The following is a 27,277-nucleotide window of genomic DNA, read 5'->3' as shown; positions in this document are numbered from 1 at the left end:
ATGAGAGTGTTGCCCTGTCTTCTTTTAGTCTTATATATGGAAGTAGAAAATTAATAGAATAGTCTAAATATCTAATAAATATTTCGAAATGTGCTCCAATTAAATAAGTAAAATTTTAAAGATACGTAAATAATTCTATTGTGATGAATTATTTTACTTCTAATGACTGTGATACTACACCACACGTTATATAATTGTGATTATTTAAAATCTTTATGACACAGAAGATGATTTAACATCTTAATGACACACCCCTCATTCATTAAGTAAATTCATTTTCATAAATATTCTTTGCAGGAACAATAACAGTGTAAACAGAAAGAAAACGAGGGAAGAACATACAGAGAGAGGGAGAGAGAGAAAGAGAGGGATGGGGAGAGGAGGAGAGAGAAAGAGAGGGAGGGGGAGAGGAGGAGAGAGAAAGAGAGGGAGATTCAGAAAGAGTGGGAGAAAGAGAAAGAGAGAGAGAGAGGGAAGGGCAATTAGACAGGCAAACAGATAGACAGACAGACAGGCAAACAGATAAAGACAGAGAGAAAGAAAGGAAGAATGTGGCTTTTCGTTTTCAATATATATATATATTCCTTTTTCTCAAACGCATATAATTACGATAAGCTTCAAATATTATAAACCATTTAACTACAAAGCATCATTGTAACAGGTGAGACAAGAATTACCACTAGATGGCTACTCATTTAGAGATAATATATTATATTGATAAACTTCTGAACTATTTTTATCTGTTATATCGTTGAATGTAATTTAGTCATAAAAGATCAAAATAATTTAGGGAAATTAGATTTTCTTTATCATTATCTGCGAAAAATGTTATTCGTTTGACTGACAACAATGACGAGTTACCACATTCTGTACTATTGAATATTGTATTTTTTATTTTTTATTCCACTAAAAAGTTATTAATATAATTTAATATAATCATACGTCACTAAGAAATAAATTATATACATAAAAATAAATGGAATTTAATTTTCAAAGCCATCATCTAATCACACATTGACCCGCACCTTTTCCATAATATTTACTATAAACGAAAGCCAGCGTTACTGTGACGGTTTAAGCATGAAATCATTAGATTAAATTCAAGGCTTTATCATAGGAATTCCTGTTGAGATAACTATATCGCTCCAAAATTTCAGGATTAATGAAAGCACTTTATAGTCCTTTTTCTGAATTCCAACTTTACCAAAAAATTGGACAAATAATTAATGATGGTTCAACCAATTCCCTCACAAAATTCATCAAATACCTCTATGAGATTACCACGATACTAATAATATTTCATGCTAAGACTATTCGGAAAAAATTACGTAAGGTTTTCGTTCATATTTATTTTTAATCTTCAGTATATATCATTTTTGTATTATGGAAATAAAAGTAAAATATTGCATTTAATAGTGACATTTTTTCCATTTTGGATAAACGGGATATAACTACTTATAGCAAACGCAGGACTTATTTTGTTTTTGCTATGTTAGGAGATATTAAAAGAAAAGACGGAAGCATGTAAGATTTGAAATCAGAATTCAAATGTTCGAAGCTAAGTATTGGAAGACATTTTGTACTGCGATCTACCTTTCAATCTTGCATAGTCCAGAGGATGAAGTACAAGGATTTTATCTGAAGAGACATACCTACGTGTTTAAAAATATCGCTCCTCAGTGCTCAGCACAGCCTTGTACTCAAGTCAACCGCATCACTCTCTGTACAACCTGGTAGACTGAAAGTGTGTACAATCTCGTCGGATTAATCGTTCCAGCTCTGGGTCTCCAGTCTTTCTATCTCTATCAGTACAGCACTAATATCTAGCCCTTGTTATTCTTGGTCATAGAGTTTACTCTGATGCAGTGATCAGAGCAGATCTGTTGAATGACGATATATTTTTTTTCTTCAATCAAGCCTTTTTTTTTCCCTTTAATCAAGGTTTTTTTTTCCTTCAATCAACGCCGCAGATCCTTTTATTAGGTTATGTAAATAGAGGTAAACAGAGGTAAATAGAAAACTCAACTTCTGATCGTTTCCGATATAGGCACAGATGAGCGTATTAGTTGATATCCACAAACTTAGTACTTGACCGCTTCTTTATTTTATCAACAAAATAGCCAGACGAAATGCAGGGAGACATCTTGTCCTAATCCCTAAAATTTTACAATGCATTAGGCGTCGGGTACTGTTTGCTCTCAAATTGCTGCATTTGACTGGTACTCTATTTCATTGACTCTAGTGGGTTAAGCGACAAGCATAATAAGGCTGAGACTTGAACTCGGAATATCAAGATCCAGATTACATACCACAGGATATTTATCCGACGCTCCAGCGAGTCTGCAAACTCGCCATCAATTTCAGCTTCGTAATAATGTGAATAGAAAATAGTGAAACACACCGACACCACGCACTACACAGCTATTTGAGTGTTATCATATAATTGATTTAACCCCAGTATAGTAATACTTTTCAATTAAAAGATATGTATATCTGATAATAATCTTCGATTTAGTGAATTCATTGGTGATTCATTGAATTGCTGACCTTGTATTTATCTATTTTGCTCCATGTTTATCCAGTTCGATATCATTAGTGTCGTGCTGTAGCTATATTAATGAGCTTGACTCCTGAGAGTGAAGTACGTTTCATATCAGAATGCTAATTATTACATTGATAACGGCGATCAGTATACGGTACCATCTACGAAATCAGTTGTACGAATTTGTATAAGGAAAAGAAAACAAAAAATTGAAATCAGTCCTTAATAAATTGGCCATTGAATGACAGTCCAATTAATTTACGTTCAGTTAGACATGGACTCTTTCCCACGGCGTTTAAATACAGTTTTGATATGTAGCCTTCATTAGGAATTTCGAAGTATCCTTGAACTGGAAAAAGTGGTATTAACATATGTAGATGTACTATGTAAACAATAAAAAAAAACCCAGAAAATTAAGGTGTGCTTTCCACGCGTAAGAAGAAAATATATTAACGTATCGATAAGTATTAGTTTGTGGAGAGCTTTTTGCTGCTTAGTAACTGAAGTTACATGCATATCCTCCACAATATCTTCATAATTCATCTCTTCATTCCCATCACAGTAAAATGTGAGAATAATCGTAAAGAATACAATAATTCACATATATTGTTCTTGTGATTATCATCGATAGTTACAGCAATATTTATACGTAAGTGATGTATTTTCAATCAAGATATTTCCGAAGTAAATTATTATAAGACCACGCATGCAGAGAAAGCAATTATCTGTGTGTGTGTGTGTATTTGTGCCCGCAAGCGCAAGTGTATATGTATGTGTGTGTAGCTGTATATATATATATATATATATATATATATATATATATATATATATATATATATATATATATATATATATATATATATATGTATATGTATATATAAATATGTGCGAATGTAGGTGCGCGTCTGTTCGTATTTGTATATATTATGTTCCATAAATTATAAAGTATTGAGAGATCATCAGTCACGCTGAAGATTGATAATGTTACTTATTCATATTAGGCCCTCACTGGTTTCGAATAAGTAGATTGCATGGTGTTGATATGAAGGTCTTTCTAAATAAAGGATGAACAAACCAAGCTAATTCTTCTGTGAACCATCGTCTGAGAATATATCAAAGTTCTTTACCTTTCACAGAAGAAATGTAAACGTAATACGAGTTTGTGTGTGCATCTATCTACCTATTTATCCATCTATCTATCCGTCTGTCTGTCAATGTGTGTGTGTGTATATGTATATATATTATATATATATATATATATATATATATATATATATATATATATATATATATATATATATATATATATATATATATATATATATATATATATATATATATATATATATATATGCATATATAACTATATATACATATATATATATATAAACGAACACGTATTAACAGAGTATATAGGTGATACAGACACTCCCCATACACACATGTACTTACAAAAGACACGGACACATTGAAAGACACGCATGCGTAGACACATACAATAGGAATACAAAATACAAAATGGCTGATATTTAGCAAGGTGAGACACAGATAAGAAGGAAGGAAACAAAGGACCACTGATGAGGTCACAGAAGTGTGACGAAAGAACTCTGGCCGAAATAAGATTAACATTAATGTAATATAAAGCTGAAGCAAATTAACACCAAATATACAGTGCGTGTGTTTTTATTGGCTAAACTGGCAATATGACCATCCCCAAGTACAACAACATATATATATATATATATATATATATATATATATATATATATATATATATATATTTATACATATATATATATATATATATATATGTATGTATAAATGTATAAATATGGAAATGATAGGATTGCTTCAATATTTCAGGGGTAGTCTGAAGTATCTAAGCAACCAGGGAATAGTTGGCGATGAATAAACTATCGTCTTAATTATGCAAAAATTACAATAACACTAACATCTCATTATAACAGATATATTTATGAGAATTACAGAAAAATAACTTGAAACACGAATCTGTAAATGTATTCAATAAAATCCCCATTGGCCTCAACCGCGGCCTCCAGAAGACTTCAGAATCTGCTGCAACTTTTCTGGATGCTTTCTTTGTTTAATTTGGTGAATGCTGCGATAATCGTTACCTTCAATTCATCTTTTTTGTTACAAGGGACTTTTGGGGCCCGCACATAATAATCAAGGGGGTTGCAGTCTGGGGAGTTAGGCGGCCAGCTGTTAGGTGTGATGTGGTTGCAGAAATAATCTGACGGCCATTACTGGGGTCTCTTGCTTGTGTGCCATAGTAAAGAGTCTTGTTGCCAGATATAGTATCTTCCAGCAGCTACTCTCTTGACGCAAAGTAGCACTACCTCTTCCAGGCACTTGGGTCAGAAGCCGTGTGGAATGGAAGCATAACGGAAGATGAATGGAAGCATAACGTCGCCATCACTAGTGATCACTCCAAACACGATGATGTTGACTGGATGTTTGACATTTATCGCTCTCAGTCTTAGATTGCACCGTCTTCAGATTGACACCGAAACACACATAAATACTCAAATTTGAACTTCCAGAACGAATGCCAAGCAATACAGCATGTCGTTTCCAAATTTCTGCCAGAGTAAATTGCATTATGGTGTTTTTTATCTCACAGACGGTGTCCAACTGATCCTACTAAACCGTGTAATCGAGAACATTATAAACAAAGAATGGGCATGCGCGAAATTAAAAATATAAAAAGGCGACAATTTACACATCGCACGCTCTATATGTACGTGTGTGTGTATATATATATATATATACACATGCATACATACAATTAAACATAATATCATATTTATATATTAGTATAACCAAACATAGAATCGTTTAATGCCTATTGATATTCAAAATATGTAAAGTGTGTAAATATATATTTCTATGTAATTTATGCATTCAACAAAAGCGCGCGCACGCACACACAGTTATGTGTGTGTGTTCGTGCGCGTGCGTTTGCGTTTGTGTGCTAATACACGCATATGGGTATATGATTTTATGTGTGTTTGTGTATGTATGATTTATGATAATGCCTATGAAACAATGATTTTAGTCAGTGAAGCCGTGACAGTGCGATTTTTTAGAAATAAAATATCTTAAATATACTTATCTCTTACAATATTTCGTGTTCAAAAGCTTTTATTCGTGATGCAACAGGAGATTAAGGCAGAGTAGCGATAAATATCATATGGAATTGAGTGGTGGAGGCAGCAGTCTTCATAAAAATTCTGATGTATCATCAGAGGAACTATCGACGGTAGATCTGTAAATCTGTACAGGAACTCAGGGGAGCCGAATGCTTTAATGAGAAGGCTCGCTACTTGATTCTTCAAATCCCCAGGTTTCTAATCATTTTTAATTTTGGCAAAAGTTCATCAATTGCTGTAGTGATCACATTCAGTTTTTAAATCGAAGTTGTCTGAAATTTTTACCAACCCATTTCAGTGACAACCTGTGAAATTCATGTATAAATTATTGTAAATGGATTTCACATGGATTATACATGGATTTCACGAGGCGTGTAAGTTATTATAATTAATATTTGTTATTATTATGGTTGCTGTTGTTGTCGTTATTGCTATTAAGGCAGTGAGCTGGCGGAATAGTGAGCACGCCCGTAAAATTTCTTAGCGGCATGTTGTCCGTCTTTACGTTCTGAGTTCAAATTCTGCCAAGGTCGATTTTGTCATTCATCTTTTCAGAGTCGATAAAATAAATACGATGTAATCGACTTGCTCCCTTCTCCCGACACTGCTGGCCCTGTGTCAACATTTGAAGCCATTATTATTGTTGTTGTTGCTGTTGCCGCCGTCGTCGTCGTCGTCGTCATTGTTATTATTAAGGCGGTGAGCTGGTCCACATTGCAATCAGTTTGTCGTCGTCGATGAATTAAATTGTAGTTCTGCACTGGGGTCGAAGAAAGTGACAAGCCCCCACCCCACGATCTGAGGCCTTACGCCTGTAGTAGAAAGGATTATTATTATTATTATTATCATTATTATTATTATTATTATTATTATTATTATTATTATTATTATTATTATTATTATTATTATTATTATTATTATCATCATCATTATTATTATTATTATTATTATTATTATTATTATTATTATTATTATTATTATTATTATTCAGTAGTTTTATTTTTATAACGTCTTTTCACTTCACTACCGAGCGCAGCTCTGTGTGCCTTGGGTATGTGCTGTGGTTTGCTGTGGTGCTCTTATGGTACTGTATTGAAAGCGTTTTGCGTAGGATGTGTGCAGTGCCCAGTAGTGCAATTTTCTGTATGTTATATATATTTGTAAGTCCTTGTGTTTTTGTTATGTATTTGTCTGAATGTTTTTTTATTATACCTCAGGCACCTACTATGATAGGAATTGTTTCTGTTTTTAGATTCCACATTCGAGTTACCACTATTTCCAGGTAGTATTATTATTATTATTATTATTGTTCAGTAGTTTTATTTTTATAACGTGCTTTCACTTCACTACCGAGCGCAGCTCTGTGCGCCTTGGGTATGTGCTGTGGTTTGCTGTGGTGCTCTTATGTTTACTGTATTGAAAGTGTTTTGCGTAGAATGTGTGCAGTACCCAGTAGTGCAATTTTCTGTATGTTATATATATTTGTAAGTCCTGGTGTTTTTGTTATGTATTTGTCTGAATATTTTTTTATTATACCTAAGGCACCTACTATGATAGGAATTGTTTCTGTTTTTAGACTCCACATTTGAGTTATCTCTATTTCCAGGTCTTTGTATTTTGAAAGTTTTTCCATTTCTTTTAGAGAAACGTTGTCATCTGCTGGTATTGATACATCAATTAGAAAGCATTTTTTTTCTTCATGATCTTTGACAACTATATCTGGTCTATTTGCCTTAATTTCTCTATCTGTGTGTATTGGCATATCCCCGAGTATGGTTGCTTTCTCGTTTTCTGTGACCTTTTCTGGCGTGTGTTTATACCATCTTTTTTCTTTTGTTATTCCATAGTGTTGGCATAGCTTCCAGTGTATATAGGTCCCAGCTCTGTCATGTCTGTGAATATGTTCCTTCTTAGCCAGGACTGGGCAGCCAGAAATAATATGATTTATTGTTTCTTGTCTCCACATATTCTACAGTTACTTGTTATATTTTTTTTCATTATGTGTTTTTGATAATTTCTGGTGGGGTGGCTTTGGTCTTGTGCAGCAATTAAAAATCCTTCAGTCTCTGCTTTGAGTCCTGATCTTCTCAGCCATTGCTGGGATTTGTCTCTGTCTATTTCTTTCGCATTTAGTTTAGCCCAGTATTTACCATGTAGGGGCTTTTCTTGCCATCGTTTTATCATGGTCCGTTGCTGTTCTAGTTTTAGTTTAGATTTCATTTGTTTTATAGCTTTTCTTCTTCTTCTTCTTCTTCTTCTTCTTCTTCTTCTTCTTCTTCTTCTTCTTCTTCTTCTTCTTCTTCTTCTTCTTCTTCTTCTTCTTCTTCTTCTTCTTCTTCTTCTTCTTCTTCTTCTTCTTCTTCTTCTTCTTATTTGTTAGGTAGATTGACTTCTTGTTTGTATTTGTCAGCTTCCTTAAATACTGAAAACAGTTTTTTGTTTTGCTCGTGTTTTGTGGCTATTTGTATTAGTTTCCCTTGCTTCTGGAGTAGGCACTTTTGCAATCCTATGTTGGTTATTTTATAATAGTTTTCTAGCTGTATAAGACCCCTTCCACCTTCTGTGCGTTGTATATATAGCCCTTCTATGTCAGATTTTGGGTGGTGCATCCTATATCCTGTCATTATTTTTCTTATTTTCCTGTCTATTGTACATAGTTCGTTTAGCGACCAGTTAAGGATGTTGTAGCTGTAGCTTATAACTGGGACTGCTTAAGTGTTGATACCCATTATCTTGTTTTTATCATTGAGTTCTGTTTTTAGTATTGATCTAACTCGTCTATAGTACTCTTTCTTTATTTTTTCTTTCATTTGTGTATGTTGTATCCTATCTAGTTCATTGACTCCTAAATACTTGTATGGTTGGCTTTCGTCTAGTTCTCTTATTTCCTTGGCTTTATCTAGTGTTATAGTGCTGCTTTTAACTAATTTTCCTCTTTTCAGGGTTGCTTTGGCACATTTTTCTAATCCGAATTTCATATATATTTCCTTGGTAAAGCCGTGTACTGTCTGTAGTAATGTTTCGAGCTCTTTGTCGTTTTTAGCATATAATTTTAGGTCATCCATATATAGAAGGTGGCTGACTGTTTTAGTTTCGAGCTGGCATAGTGCTGGCATAGCATCCAGTGTATATAGGTCCCAGCTCTGTCGTGTCTGTGAATATATTCCTTCTTAGCCAGGACTGAGCAGCCAGAGAAAATATGATTTATTGTTTCTTGTCGATCTCCACATATTCTACAGTTACTTGTTATATTTCTTTTCATTATGTGTTTTTGGTAATTTCTGGTGGGGAGGCTCTGGTCTTGTGCAGCAATTAAAAATCCTTCTGTCTCTGCTTTGAGTCCTGAGCTTCTCAGCCATTGCTGGGATATTTCTCTGTCTATTTCTTTCGCATTTAGTTTAGCCCAGTATTTACCATGTAGGGGCTTTTCTTGCCATCGTTTTATCATGGTTCGTTGCTGTTCTAGTTTTAGTTTGGATTTCATTTGTTTTATAGCTTTTGTTGCTTCTTCTTCTTCTTCTTCTTCTTCTTCTTCTTCTTCTTCTTCTTCTTCTTCTTCTTCTTCTTCTTCTTCTTCTTCTTCTTCTTCTTCTTCTTCTTCTTCTTCTTCTTCTTCTTCTTCTTCTTCTTCTTCTTCGTATTTGTTAGGTAGATTGATTTCTTGTTTGTATTTGTCAGCTTCCTTAAATACTGAAAACAGCTTTTTGTTTTGCTCGTGTTTTGTGGCTATTTGTATTAGTTTCCCTTGCTTTTGGAGTAGGTATTTTTTCAGTCCTATGGTGGTTATTTTATAATAGTTTTCCAGTTGTATAAGACCCCTTCCATCTTCTGTGCGTTGTATATATAGCCTTTATATGTCAGATTTTGGGTGGTGCATCCTATATCCTGTCATTATTTTTCTTCTTTTCCCGTCTATTTTAGATAGTTCGTTTAGTGTCCAGACAAGGATGTTGTAGTTGTAGCTTATAACTGGGACAGCTAAAGTGTTGATACCCATTATCTTGATTTTAGCATTGAGCTCTGTTTTTAGTATTGATCTAACTCGTCTATAGTACTCTTTCTTTATTTTTTCTTTCATTTGTGTATGTTGTATCCTATCTAGTTCACTGACTCCTAAATATTTGTATGGTTGGCTTTCGTCTAGTTCTCTTATTTCATTGGCTTTATCTAGTGTTATATTGCTAATTTTAACTAATTTCCCACTTTTCAGGGTTGCTTTGGCACATTTTTCTAATCCGAATTTCATATCTATTTCCTTGGTAAAGCCGGGAACTTCATATCTATTTCCTTGGTAAAGCCGTGTGCTTCATATTATTTCCTTGGTAAAGCCGTGTACTTCATATCTATTTCTTTGGTCAAGCCGTGTACTTCATATCTATTTCCTTGGTAAAGCCGTGTACTTCATATCTATTTCCTTGGTAAAGCCGTGTACTTCATATCTATTTCCTTGGTAAAGCTGTGTACTTTATTTTTATTATTATTATTATTATTATTATTATTATTATTATTATTATTATTATTATTATTATTATTAATATTATTATTATTATCATTATTATTATTATTGATGTTGTTGTTGTTGTTGTTGTTATCATCATCATCATCATCATCATCATCATTATTATTATATTTAGTATGTTTAAAATTTGTTGGATATATTATAAATATCAACTTAAGTACAAGAAATAACAAATCAGATATTTCCCTTTTAGGATGTGTAGAACTCCTGTTTTTAAATCCTCACTCTGTGTTCCCTGTACTTTCATTGAATTCGTTTACACATTTTACGAAGCTGCACTGTATATCCTAATACGTTATGTCTAATTGTATGCATTTCATAAATCTGGGGATTTGTACTGTTGGCTTCCAGCATGTATGTGGTATTAAATGGATTATTAAAAAAGTAAAGATCTGTGTCCTTTTCTTGTTTAAGTTTAGTGAGATAAGAGCAATCATTTTCTAAAGCATGAGCAAAGTCCAGTAGGTGAACCTAAAATGATTCTGGATTTGAAGAGAAATAACTATATATGTGTGTGTTTAAATGATCTAGGCGGCTTATAGTAATGTACAAATGTCAACAATATATTACTCATTGTCCAAGACATCCAAACCTCCAGTATCGGAAGAGGATTTCCAGTAAAATTTTCCACATCATTTCGTTTTATACAAAATAAAAATATCCTTGAAAATATTCGTGATAATCTCATAGCTACGTTTGTGGAATATATTTCTGAGTTATTCACTGTCACCGACATGCTGCAAGCCAACCGTTCGCTTCTTAGTAAATTAACAATAAGACTCGATTTCCTTTATTTTAGTCGTTTGGTTTATTGCTCACCACTTAAGGGTTAAGCTGCCAGCTCTTTTTCCTCAAACGGGCGATATTATCAAATTTTTGCCTGAGGAAACATGAAAATCAAAGAACTTACCTACTGGAACCAAGTCCACCCATTATATATCAGCATTTTATATATATAGAATCATTTCTAAAACTTTAGTATAGATAACTGCCAAAATTAATAGGAATGGGAAGTAATACTAGATTAAAATTATTGTCATCAAATAGTTTATCAGTAATAGTTAACTGTATTAGTTCACTGTAATAGTTAAATGCTTGAAATTAAACAAGGAGCACCAAAATAGTTGAAAATTACGAGAGAGACGTCTCCATTAAATCGTTGAATCGATAGTCAGAGGGCCCATATATCTGATACAAACGACCAAAATGACAAAAATCCTAATATGTAGGATTTAAGTTAGTATGGTCCTAGGCGGGATAGTTGAAACAAAAAAGTAAAATAATACACACGTATACAAACACACATTCGCACTCGTGCACGCACATATGCACACAGTGAGATAGAAGGATAGCATTTTCCTCAAAAGAGAGAATAGAGCAATGTTGCATTACTTTCAATTGCATATCTGGAGTTCTGATATAACCGATCATCTTTGCATGTCAAATACCTTGTTATCGTCTAATAAGTATACGAAGATAACTAAAATTTAACTAACGCTCTTTTACATAAGGTTCTTAGCTTAAATATTTTCCAGGAGATGTTATTAATGTTTGCTTTCTTAATTTACACTTAATGCAATTATATGATGGGTAGATTTTAACGCAATTAATATGATGGTTAGTTTTTCCAAATTCTGCCACGTGACTGATTCGGCATATAGTTTGAAACTGTGCAGGTTTGAACATTCGGTATATTTAGTAAAAAAGAAAACTATATTGTTTCATCTCGATTGGTACACGTCCTATTTTTTTTATTTCTTGTTGCTTTGTTATTTTACACGAATTTCATATTCGATCTAAATTGTGATTATCTGATGCTGCAAATGCTTCTGTTATTTCATCTGCCCTAGTTGCCATTCCATTTCCCATTGAATTCAATGCCTTTGTACCTCTTCTTTTACGATTTCGTTTCCATTACAAGCTTGCTTTGAAATTGACCATAGGCGGTCTGCGTTCATCATCGTTCAGTTCATTTCTGTATTCAGTTCATCCACATGCAATCCGCTCATGATCAAACAGTATGTTTCCCATTTTTTCTCACTTTGTTAACTGAGTTTTTCCTTGTAAGCGATCTCATTTATTTTTACCACACATTTGGTTGAATTTATGCTAGTTATTAAGCTTTTCAACTTCATGGAATTTTCTAATCATCCAGCCATTCTTCCTTCATTCAAAGCAGATCTTTGTTTAAGGTTTTATATGTACATTACTTTATTTCTATAATTTCTTCTTCTCATTTTAATAGAATTTCATCGGTTATCCACTTTTACTCGTTTCCCTTTCAGGCATTGTTTGTTCTCATAATATTTGTATAAAAGTTTCCATTGCGCTACATTTTTCTCCATTATTATATTTTATTCTTTGTTATATAGTTTTCTATTCCTTCTTGATTATGCAAATATACTTTATCGTATTTCCATATTATATTAACCAGTCTCTTCTAGCACATTTAAGCTAATTGTTCTCGCCATTTAACCATTTCCATGCTTATAATTTAATTAGCACTGGATTATTGTCTGGAATATATCGGATCCAACGCATATTCTAACAATTTACACATTGTTTCTCAATCACTAGCTTCTCGGTAGTTAGTCAATTAAATTTCTTGTTATATCACCTGCGCACTTCTTGGGCGTTGCTCGAATATAGTATTGGTGACTCATTGTATATCTTTGATAGAAATGGAATTGTCACTTAGCTATTTCATTCCTTGACTTAATTTCTATTGATTTGTTATATTGATGCTTCTCCAGCGACTTGCATTAGTATCTCTGATTACAGTTGTAGGTTCTACAGCTGTTAGCTATTTTATTAAATTTTGAATTTCTTGTTAAAATTCTACTACCTCTTCAATCACTCCGTTTTTGTGTAGGAGTATATATTTGTATAATATCAATATTGAAAGAGATTTCCATATAATTTAATCAATATTACAGTAGCAGTCATATTATTCTAAGCATTTTATGTATTTTTTACACATTCAATATTGTTTTAATTTTCATAATAGTGCAAAGATGATCTGCAACGTGAAACTCGATGTAGCAATCTGCGAAGACTCTATTTTCCAATAAATTATATGACTCCGTACTATTAAGTTTTCTCTGTTTCTTGTTTACAGAAACGAGTAGACATTTATCTATTGGCTCTTAGTTCACGGAGCAGTGTTTCTGTTGTCTCCGAACGAGCGATAGCTTCCATTAGAAATAAAATTAGGGTAAATGTTTTCTTATTTGAGAACATATTAAAGCTTCAACTTCATCCACATACTAACTTGTCTTCCTGTTCAAGTTAGTAGATATTTATTCTTCGTTTAGATAGTTCATCCCACAAACCTCAGCTATGGCCGATGTGAGATATTGCGACCAGTCTGGGAGTAACATTTTACATACCAACTATTGTATATGCTGTATATCACAAAAGGCAATTTAACTCTCTGATGTATAGAGTGTAATAAACGAATCAAGCAATGACGTTCTGCCCGTTAGGGGATTTTGCTTCTCAGTTCTGATTTTAAGTTTACTTCTCTGCATTTTTTTCTGGTACATTGATTTTGCCCAGCGTAATCTGTGACACACGATCCATGCCAATATATATCCCTCACTGAGCATCATCAACCATGTTTGTTTCAACTTTCAGCCGCAGAGTTTCCACATTCTGGAATTTAATTTAGATCCAGGCAATGACTGATACATGTGAATATCTCACTAATGTTACCTGTAAATTTGGGTATCTTTATGGGTAAGATTGAGTGTGTGAGTGACAGAGAGAAAGAGAGACAGAGAGAAAAAGTAGAGAGAAGGAGGGATGAGCATGGTGTGTGTTTATAGATAAGTATGTATTTCCATTTAGTATGTGTCAATTCTTTTTTAAAATTTTATTTAATTCCATGTTAGACTAGACTGATGTATAATATTTCTAGATTCGTGGCAAAGGTGATTGTATATGTAATAGAAAGCAAATTCGCAACAAATGGCGTATCATCAACAAAAGGAGTGACAGTACCGACATTAGTAGTAGTAGTAACAGGTGCAGAATCAGCAGCAACAGTAGTAGTAGTGGTGGTGGTGGTGTTGGTAGTGGGGGTGGGATTAGTGGTGGTGGTGGTGGTAATAGTAGTAGTAGTAGTAATTGCAGTAGCAATAACAATCAGGCTGCTGTCTATATTAATATTTTATATATATATATGTGTGTGTGTGTATATATATATATATATATATATATATATATATATATATATATATATATATATATATATATATATATATATATATATATATATATACATATATATGTATATATGTATGTATGTATGTATGTATGTATATATAATGTGGGTGCATAGCCTGGTGGTTAACGTGTTGCACTCACGACTGCGATATCGTGGTTCCACTCCTAGATCTGGTAGTGCCTTATATATATATGAGAGGTATTGGTATCCCGAAGACCCAAAGAGTGGCAGGTAAGTAAGGGCTATGGAAAGACCATAGTTAAACTCTTGGTTCGATAGTGATACGAATGAGAAGTTTTACGTAGGTCTTGTATTAGCATATATATATATATATTTATATATATATATATATATATATATATATATATGCATAATACCCCAGAAACGGCTGTAACACTATAAATATATTTCTCTTCCTTTCTTCATTTGGCCCTATCTCCTCAATCTAATCATACACACCTCTCACCCCATCTATCCACAAATACTACCAATACATTCTCAAATTTCCATTCGCACCACAAAACTCTTCGAATACGTAACACAGAATCCACGGCTCCATAGTTTGAAATGACTAAACATGAACTACTATTTGCATAACCGCTAAGTTACGGAGACCTGAATACACCAACATCGGTTGTCAAGCGATGGTGGGGGACGATCACAGACAAAGAAACATTCACACACATAAGCATATATATATATACGACAAGGCTCTCTCAGTTTCTGTCTACTAAATCCACTAAGACGGCTTTGGTAGGCCTAATGCTATAGCAGATGACACTTGCCCAAGGTGCCAATATATATATGTATATATATGTATATATATATATGTGTGTATAAACCATAGGAAATCAGATGAATACCATGTGCTATTATTATGTTAGATATTGCCTGCTACAGAACTGGCAGATACTTATCTAAGTACCTATATTTTCAAGTATATGCTCCTAATAAAATAATTTCATCTATGAGATCTTCTTGATTTTAGCTGTAGGGGCAGTCGATATAGGACTTCTATATGTAATGTTATCCGAGTCAGTTAGAAGAGCTTTTCTCTATATGTGTATATGTGTGTGCGCGCACGCGTGTGTGCCCATGTGTGTGTGTGAGAGAGAGAGTGCGCGATGTGTGAGAGCATCTGTTCGTGTGTATTTGTATGTATATGAATATATGTATATATACACATATATAGACCTATATATATACATACACATATATAGACATATATATAAGTGTGTGTGTGTGTACATATCGGTGAGAGAGTGCTTTTGTTTGTGGATTGAAAGATATAAATATCAGTGTAGTTGCATATACGTGATCGTGTACATAGCGATTTTCAAGCATAATTATAGCAGGATTATTTATTCCTATAATGATCTATAATCGATCATTTGTTCAGCTAATCTACAATAATAATGTCGTTATTTGACCGATAAGATTTCTAATTCTGTACTCTGTAACCTAATAAATATTTTCAAGTTATACTTCACGTGATCCTTCAGAATCATCAAAAATATGTTTCCACAAATAATCAACAGTTATACTTATAAGATCTTATAGTGAAAACATATATACTTAGTACTCGTTGTTGTTAGCTCCACTTCAAAACTGATATTGCAGAACGATAATTAAAGTTCTTACACAAATCCGAATCCTATCGTTTTGTAAAACTAATACTATATTGCTTACAGTGTATTTTATTGTCCTAGGTGATAGAGCAGTTTCACACATACACAGACACACACATAGATGCAAATGCACACACACAGAGGCATACACACATGCCCACATGCACATACACACATAAATGATATTATAAGTATTACATATATATATATATGTGCATACATATTTATCTACCTTTCTATCTATCTATTTATTTTTTGGTTGGTAGTTGCTTGCTTCATTTCTTTCTATTTGATCTTTCAATATGAGAATTCTCCTACATTTCGTCATCCATTCAGGAATATCTCCTGTCTCAATACAATTATTTAGTTATGTTCTCATTCTATCAAGAAACGCAGTGATAAGTTCCTACCAAAATCCCCAAAACAAATCTGGTCCAAAAGATTTCCAGTTTAGCATCCTTTTCAATATCTGTATATCTATAAAAGGCAGGATGTGTGTGTGTGTATGTGTGTGTGTGTGTGTGTGTGTGTGTGTGTGTGTGTGTGTGTGTGTATGTGTACGTGAATGTAATTTATGCACGTCCACAAATTAACACGCATGTCGCTCAAATTTCAGGAGGACATTCGTCACGACCCTAGCTGTATTTTCGGTAAATTATTTTACCCGAGGCACCCGCGAGTAACGGTAAAAATCAATTTTCAAACTTAACTTTTACCAATTTTGAAGTTTGTTAACATGAGGTAAGTCCCTTCTCGTCATAGTGAAGTGAAAATGTGTGTGTGTGTGTGTCTGTGTGTCTAAGGGAGAGAGAGAGAGAGAGTTGTGTTGACGTATGTGTGTGTGAGGGAGAGAGAAGTTGTGTGTTGATGTATGTGTGTGTGTGCGTGCGTGAGAGAGAGAGAGAGAGAGAGAGAGAGAGAGAGAGAGAGAGAGAGAATATGTGACAGCGTTCACCAAAAATAAAAATGTAAAATGCCTTTTTTTCTTAAACACGAGATATAGTATTCAAATTTAGGAAGTTTTTGAAATACACTATATTTTATAATCAGATTATATATACTTTCTCACACAACTATTAAAATATATTTATTTTAAATCATGTATTTATTTTAAATCGCTCATCTTTCTCCCTCCTTCTCTCACACACACACATTACTTTGGGTGCGAAAGACTTTTGTTTTTATTTTAGGCCGAGGAAAAAAGGTTTTTGTTGAGAATCCATTTATTTAACAACAAAGATACAAAGAGGTAGGTAACAATTTGCCAGTGAATTACAAAATATAAATGGGTGAAATTTCCGAGGCTCCACCACACTCCACCCCGTTTCTCGGACCACAAAAGGGTTTTGTAGCATATTAGGAGACCAGGGTAGTTGATTCCACGCAAAAAATCCCATTTTCTTTTCTTAGTGAAAATCGTGCGAGTGTTATCTAAAAATTTGCCTGGAGTTTTTCATGGTAAATTTGAGATTTAAAAAAACATGTATTCTATATTCTTAATCTCCATATTTTTCCACGTAGATTGAAAAATAGAGGGTGAAAAGATCAATGAGTATGAACCGGTCACGAAAGGAATCAGGGATTCTACAGCATCTATGAGTCGTGTAACTCTATTGCTTTCAGGGTATTTCCGACAAACCCTTCCTATCATCCCTAAACGGAACCGGGATGATGATGAGCGCGCATGTCTTAAGTCATCCACATTGTGGCTATAGGTTAAGACCTGAAGCCTAAGCACAAACATGCGGGCGCACTTGCTTGGTGATAGCACGTCTGCAGCATTTGCTGAAGACATTTTAGCCCTTGGAGAAGGCAATGTCACTAGGAATGATAGCAGCGGCATATCCATCTCTGAACTGTGCAACACGGGGACAATTCTTTCGATCATTTGGAAACAGCGTTCCCCAATCTGGAAAGTAACAATGCAGACATCAATTGGCTCAGTGAAAGAAACATCCTCGCCCCCAAAACGTAGCTGTCAGTGCTGTCAACGATCAGCTCATAAGCCGAATTCTGCGTGAGAAGCACATCTACAAATCGATTGACCGAGCCTACAGAAAAGGTCTCCTATGTATTCGCGCGTAGTAATATTAAAATGGTAACACGAGGCTTAACCGAGGTGGTACTTCAATTGTGTAATTATATTAGGAAACGAAGTGGAATTGTGCAATGTTAAATTTCCGAATGAAGGAATTATAAATACAGCAGTACCATGAAAAAATTAATGAGAGGCAGAAAGAATTTCCTTTTACGTTCGTCTGGTTTCCTCTGGTGAAGAGCTAAAGTTCGAAATATTAAGTTGTTTCTGTTTCTACATGTGCTGACGGAAATTAAGAACAAAGAATGTTATTTCATACAATTTACTTTTATGTGATATATATATACATATATATAAATTTATATATATATATATATATATATATATATATATATATATATGTATGTGTGTGTGTATGTGTGTGTGTGTGTGTGTGTGTGTGTGAGTGTGTGTATGTGTGTAGTTATATATATGTATGTATATATGTGAGTGTGTATACACATATACATATGTGTATGTATAAACGTGTATGTATGTATATATACACACAGGTATACACATAAGTGGAAGCATAAAACAATTCACATGCCCACGACATCTATACACACTCATATCTATACATATACGAGGTTACACACACACATACACACACTAACACAGATACACATCTCTCAATGCAGTGTTGCTGAATATATGTACGATTATTGTGTATGTTCAAAAAGATGATAAGTATCATCCATCGTGAACCATTCGATTTGTAAATTTGTCTCCATGGTATGGATATTGTGGCCGAATTCTTTTGATGTAATTGAGCGGAGAGGTCATGCCTTCGAGTTAGTGAGGATGAAACGCAATGACAATCTCTAGAGACTGGATCTCTGAAAATATTAAGATTCATCTAAATACCTTGAAGATATTCGTCTTGTGGACTATCGTCTTTGGCATATTCCTTACTCCAAGACGGTCGTTCAACTCTTAGTATCTATATTTAGATATACCAAGTGTGCCATTGAAAATAATCTGCTGAGAATTTCAAAATCATGTATGAATATAGAAATGACGTGCATTGAATTACTATTCTGTGTATAATTTAAGAATAAGTCTTCGTAATATATCAATCATAGAATCGTGTTCCGCTTTCTTGCCATGTAGTCACTGGGTTTGTGGAGTTTTTGTTTGAGTCCCACATGGCACCGTTCCGAAAAATTGTTTCTTCTATCAACTCGAGACGACAGATTATGTAGAGTGATTTTGGAAGACAGAAATACTGACGAATACCATCGTAGATCTCTCTCTCTCTCTCTCTCTCTCACTCTCTCTCTCTCTCTATCTCTCTCTCTATCTATCTATCTATCTATATATATATATATATATATATATATATATATATATATATATATATATATACACAGTCAGACAAACGGGATATATATATGTATATATATATATATATATATATATATATATATATATATACATATAGATAGATAGATAGATAGATAGATAGATAGATAGATAGATAGATAGATAGATAGACAGATAGATAAAACTAACTTGGAAATAGATGCCAGGTGTTCGATGAGTAGATAAAACGGGGGGCAACTGATGAAGGGAAAGTACTTTATGTTGCATGTCTCGTTTCTCCTTTTTTTTTGTTTTTTTTCGTTGTTCGAAAACATAATCGTTTTCTATTTTTTTTTTGGCTTTTTGTGTACTCGTTTCTCATTCTTTCTACGTTTCTTTGATCTCCTGTACCCCTATATGCATGTATATATACATACATACATACATACATACATACATACATATATATATATATATGTATATATATATATATATATATATATATATATATATATATATATGTAGGTATGAACATATATGTATGTATATATGCATATATTCATATTATATAATATATATATATGTCTATCTGTCTATCTGTCAGTCAAATAACAATAATAATAATAATAATAATAATAATAATAATAATAATAATAATAAGAAGAAGAAGAAGAAGAAGAAGAAGAAGAAGAAGAAGAAGAAGAAGAAGAAGAAGAAGAAGAAGAAGAAGAAGAAGAAGAAGAAGAAGAAGAAGAAGAAGAAGAAGAAGAAGAAGAAGAAGAAGAAGAAGACGGCCGGGGAAGTTGGATAACACCGGGGAAGTTTAACATGTGAGAACGATAAATCTCCGAAATTTATCCAAAAACATCGGAAATAAAGACATCGCATGGAGCCAAAAAATAGCTGACAAAGGGTTGGGCTATATTCGAGTAAGTAATACTCATTGAAATTTATTTCTATTTTTCCAAATATAATGATGTATTTTAACTTGATACCTCCACTACCCGCACAGCGATCGTAAACACACGTGTTACATCAAAATTCAGACCATCTCCAAACCCAAACACCATGTACAAAAAAATTACAAACAGATTAAATACCACCGGTATTATTCCACCCAAGAATAACAGCCGAGAAGTGCGTACTGTAAGCTAATTACGCAAAAAATACGAAGATCTGAACGTATAAAACAATCTGACAACAGAAATGAACGATCCGGTACCCTACGAAAACGATGACCGTCAAAATAAAGGGCCGGACGTTGTTCCTCATGTCCCTCAAACAAAACCAAAACGGCATAAATGGACACGTGAGGAATACATTTCGATCCTACACGCCTATTTCACAGCAGTGCTCTACCCAAAAAACGAAAACGCAACAACACATACATATAAAATATGGAAGAAAAATAATGTAAATAAAGACCTCGATAAAACAATGAACCCTAACAAACTAGCTAACATAAGAAGATATATTCTAAAAGCAAAAAAGATATCAGAAATAGAAATAGAACAATTGAAAGGAAAAATACATCAGGAAATCTAGATAATAGTCACACAGCAATGCCAAATAATAATATAAACACTGAGATAGCAGAACACGAGGACAAACGTAACATTTCAGGCAAAAAAGAAGTAAACAAAAACAACAAACCCAGACCGTAGAGATGTATAATAGTGTACAAAAAGCACCAATCCAGAACACAACAGACAAACATATGAATGAAAAAGAAGGCAAAACAAATCTAAAGCCTGGGAATAACGAAGGGAAACCTAATAATTACGATACTATGAACATGAGAATAACCAAAGAACTGAAAACCACAGATCTTAGAATGGACCACAGATTATATCTCCCAAAAATCAAAGTAGACAATAAAACAACATCAATAATAAATAGCATAAACCTGGCCGTCACGGAACTAACAACCACAGAAACAACAGGCAATATCACTGAGCTAAATGACATAATATATGCGGCAGCCACTGCAGCCACAAAAGAAGCAGGATACTCACTAAAACCCATCCGAACAGGAGTTCTACCACCCAAACATACCTTGTGGATAAATAACATCCAGAACAAAATTTTAAAAAAGAGAAAAGATTTATCGATTCTCAACGAAATTAGTAGAAAATCAAAACAACTAAACTAACAAGAAGAAAACAAAAATACTGTACAAATACAGCATTACAGAAAAAAGACTTACCTGAGGCAAAAGAAAAACTAAAGCAAGACATCTTTGCCAAAGCACAAAGGATCCGCCGGTATGAGAAACGCCAAAGTTTCTTTGAACAAAACAAACAATTCAAATCCAACCCCCAAAAACTCTACCAAGAACTGGGTAAAAATAAAATAGACATTACTGCAGCACCAACAGCAGAAGAACTGGAAGAATTCTGGAAACAAATATGGTCAGTGAAGCAACAACAACCCCAGAAAAAGACCATTAAAACAACGAACTTAGCACCTGAGCAACTCTGGGCCCCTATAACAACTCAAGAGATCACCCAGACACTTCAAAAACTAAGCAACTGGAGGGCACCTGGACACGACAAGATCCCCAAATTCTGGTTAAAACACCTGCCAGGAATGCATAAAAAGCTGGCAGAAAACTTTAACAACATACTAGCAGAACCAGAGACAATGCCTGAATGGCTCACGAAAGGGAAAACCATCTTAATCCCCAAATCCACGGAAACGGAGAAACCAGAAAACTATAGACCTGTAACCTGTCTCCCTACGATCTACAAAGCCCTTACTGCAATAATATCGCAGAGATTGAGTAAACACATGGAAAATAACAACCTGTTTCCAGAAGAGCAGAAGGGATGCTGCAAGGGCTCATACGGCTGTAAAGACCGATTATTGATCAATAAAGCCATAACTGAAGACAGCCGCAGAAAGAAGAAAGGCCTCAGTATGGCCTGGGTGGACTACCAAAAGGCTTTCGACAGTGTTGCCCACACGTGGATTCTGGAAACACTAGCCATAAACAAGGTGGCACCAATTATCATAAAATACATAAGGCACTCAATGAACAAATGGCAGACAGTGCTATAGCTCGAAACAAAAGAGGGACTTGTAAAAACGAAAGCCATCCCCATTAGAAGAGGAATATTCCAGGGAGACACGCTATCTCCACTCCTGTTCTGCCTGGCACTCACATCTTTAACTGAATTGCTAAATAGAACTGGATGCGGTTACAAATGCTACGGAAAAAACAGTCAGCCACCTTTTATATAGGGATGACCTAAAATTATATGCAAAAAATGACAAAGAGCTAGAAACACTACTACAGACAGTACACGGCTTTACCAAGGAAATAGATATGAAATTCGGATTAGAAAAATGTGCCAAAGCAACTCTGAAAAGAGGAAAATTAGTTAAAAGTAGCTATATAACACTAGATAAGGCCAATGAAATAAGAGAACTAGACGAAAGCCAACCATACACATATTTAGGAGTCAATGAACTAGATAGGATACACCATACACAAATAAAAGAAAAAAATAAAGAAAGAGTACTATAGACGAGTTAGATCAATACTAAAAACAGAACTCAATGGTAAAAACAAGATAATGGGTATTAACACTTTAGCTGTCCCAGTTATAAGCTACAGCTACAACATCCTTAACTGGACACTAAACGAACTATCTAAAATAGACAGAAAAACAAGAAAAATAATGACAGGATATAGGATGCATCACCCAAAATCTGACATAGAAAGTCTATATATACAATGCACAGAAGGTGGCAGGGGTCTCATACAGCTGGAAAACTATTATAAAATAACCACCATAGGACTGCAAAAATACCTACTCCAAAAGCAAGGGAAACTAATACAAATAGCCACAAAACACGAGCAAAACGAAAAACTGTTTTCAGTATTTAAGGAAGCTGACAAATACAAACAAGAAATCAATCTACCTAACAAATACGGAGAAGAAGAAGAAGAAGAAGAAGAAGAAGAAGAAGAAGAAGAAGAAGAAGAAGAAGAAGAAGAAGAAGAAGAAGAAGAAGAAGCAGAAAAGCTATAAAACAAATGAAATCCAAACTAAAACTAGAATAGCAACGGACCATGATAAAACGATGGCAAGAAAAGCCCCTACATGGTAAATACTGGGCTAAACTAAATGCAAAAGAAATAGACAGAGAAAAATCCCAGCAATGGTTGAGAAACTCAGGACTCAAAGCAGAGACTGTAGGATTTTTAATTGCTGCACAAGACCAAAGCCTCCCCACCAGAAATTACCAAAAACATATAATGAAAAGAAACATAACAAGTAACTGTAGAATTTGTGGAGATGGACAAGAAACAATAAATCATATTATCTCTGGCTGCCCAGTCCTGGCTAAGAAGGAATATATTCACAGACACGACAGAACAGGGATCTATATACACTGGAAGCTATGCCAACACTATGGAATAACAACAGAAAAAAGGTCACAGAAAACGAGAAAGCAACCATACACTGAGTTATGCCAATACACACAGATAGAGAAATTAAGATCAATAGACCAGATATAGTTGTCAAAGATCATGAAGAAAAAAAATGCTTTCTAATTGATGTATCAATACCAGCAGATAACAACGTTTCTTTAAAAGAAATGGAAAAACTTTCAAAATACAAAGACCTGGAAATAGAGAAAACTCGAATGTGGAATCTAAAAACAGAAACAATTCCTATCATAGTAGGTGCCTTAGGTATAATAAAAAAATATTCAGACAAATACATAACAAAAACACCAGGACTTACAAATATATATAACATACAGAAAATTGCACTACTGGGCACTGCACACATCCTACGCAAAACACTTTCAATACAGTAACCATAAGAGCACCACAACAAACCACAGCACATACCCAAGGCGCACAGAGCTGCGCTCGGTAGTGAAGTGAAAGCACGTTATAAAAATAAAACTACTGAATAATAATAATAATAATAATAATAATATTCCTTTCTACTGGAGGCACAAGATCTAAAATTTGTGGGGAGGTGACTCGTGGATTACATCGACTCCAACAAATAACTTCAGATGTCAACAGACCTCCTACGTATCCTAGCTGTCCTTAATAACACTGTTTCCTGCAGCTGTACTGAACTGGTTTTTATGCCTCTATCTTCTATCCATCTGTTCTGATCTCTAGCGATAGTTTCCAATGCACGTATAAGTACTTGGATACATCTTACCCCCCACTTTCGATAGTCTCTGTAATTCAATGGCTAGTTCCTGGTACTTTGCTACTTTTTTTATACATCTCATATTGATTTGTTCATGATTAGTGACTGTAAAGTCAATTATTTGTCATTTTCCATTCTTTTTATATACTACTGCTACTAAATCAAGCCTTCTAGCTCTATTACTCTGTCAGTCTGAATGTTAGAGTCCTGCAATATCTTGTATTTCTTTGTTTTTATTACCTTACGAGGTTTATGTTCATACAATTTCTTAGCATGTTAAAATCATAGCAGACGAAGTACTGAGAAACAAAGGTCGCTGCCTCTATTCTATTGGAACTTTACGTTTGTGTTATTAATTGTTACACACACAAATTCGTTCGTATTTTTGTCACCGATAATCCATTTATGTGATTTTGTCTGCTGAACGGTTTTTAGGTTCTGCCCGACAGTGCGACGTTTTATAGGCTTTTTTTTACCACACGTGTAGCATTTTATTTATTTAAACTGACAGTTATTTTTTAAATGTAGACCACCACACCCATATATATATATATATATATATATATATATATATATATATATATATATATATATATATATATATATATATATATATATATATATATATATATATATATATATATATATATATATATATATATATATATATATATATATATATATATATATATATATATTCCACGGTCTTCCGTCTACCAAATTCACTCACAAAACTTTTGCCGGTCCCAGGTTATAGTAGAAGACATTTCCACCACATGCGGTGCAGTGGACCTAATCCCGGTACTATGTGGTTGGGAAGCAAGCTTCTTACTAGACACCCACGCTTGTGATATGTATAAATATACGAACTTTTTAAAAAACTTTTTATGTTTGAAGCATATTCAAACTTGTAAGAGTTATTCACTGAATTTTATTATGGAGGACATTTCTCGTTTTAGACAGAAAGATGTAGACACATCAAATCAGTTCACATCATTCCCTAACTAAACAGTTGGATGCATGCATTTGAGAGTGGTAATCTCCTTTTCAGCGGTGTTGTGTATAATATGATGTGCTCAGCGTTATTCCTACGTATTTTGTTTACGACGAGCAGCTAAACCATTAAACGATGACGAGAATGTCATCAGAGGGATCTGTCTCGTGTCAGTTCGTAGCGTTTTTCTTTTCTGACTCTGTTGTTGATCTTGCTAATTGGGACCGCCTTTAAACTTCGAATTGCAAACGGTAGGTGTAGCATTTGCACATTGTGAAGAATATACCAACATAAACATCAACTTTACAATTCAACTAAGTTAAAGATCCCGCGCCAGTCGTTCTTGCACAGATCAGGTTCACAACACATAACAACATTACGACTGTTACTTTTCTTGAAAAGGCACTGCTTATTGCAATATAATCAGAAAACGAATCGAAAAAACAACCCGACACTTTTCAAATGAAATTTCGACAATCTTTCAAGGGATGCAAAACAAATCACTTATACCTGTATACAACAACTCCAAACTTGAACAAGCTAGGACGCCACAAAACTTGATTCAAAGATGACTTACTTCAGAGTAAGTTGTTCATTTAGACAAGGACTGCGCCAATTTTGCTTTAAACATATCAGGTTTACTAAAGTTTATTATGTTCTCTTTCAATAATACTTAGCTCTTTCGATTTATTTACGTTAGGCCTACGTTGAGCACTTTGAGGTTGTCTCGTATTACATTTTACATTCCGTTAAATGTGAAATATTTTTGGTGTATTTATCTCCTTCGGGTAGAATATTTGTTTCTTTAATTCCATACAAGCAAAGGGCACACAGGGAGTCCATTTTACTGCGGCGCCAGAGAGAAAATGCAATTTCCCAAACCGAATTTCCTGTATATGTAAACATAAAAGCACACAACCGAAAACAGAACTACCGTTGAATTATAGGGTGTCGCTGAATAAAAATACACACACATATATATACATACATACATACATACATACATACATACATATATATATATATATATATATATATATATATATATATATATATATATACATACATACATACATACATACTTATATATATATATATATATATATATATATATATATATATATATATATATATATATATATATATATATATATATATATATATATATAGGCACTCGCATATCAATACACACACATACACATCCACACATTCAAGTACACGCACACGCGTACACAATTATGTTATTGAATATCCTAGAAATGTACATACAAAAATATCGAAGAATTATTTATATGATTTATTATTTATTGCTTTTTCTTCTTCAGTTTCAACTGCAATTGTTTTCAGAAACATTACATTTACAAACAACTAGCTTAAACTGGCATTGTGTTGACAATGATATATATATATATGTGTATATATATATATATATATATATATATATATATATATATATATATATATATATATATATATATATATATATATATATATATATATATATATATATATATATATATATATATATATATATATATATATATATATATATATATATATATATATATATATATATATATATATATATATATATATATATATATATATATATATATATATATATA

Source organism: Octopus bimaculoides, chromosome 7 (assembly GCF_046866305.1).
Source record: "Octopus bimaculoides isolate indiv1 chromosome 7, ASM4686630v1, whole genome shotgun sequence".
Classification (NCBI taxonomy): domain Eukaryota; kingdom Metazoa; phylum Mollusca; class Cephalopoda; order Octopoda; family Octopodidae; genus Octopus; species Octopus bimaculoides.
This window is presented reverse-complemented; position numbering follows the sequence as displayed.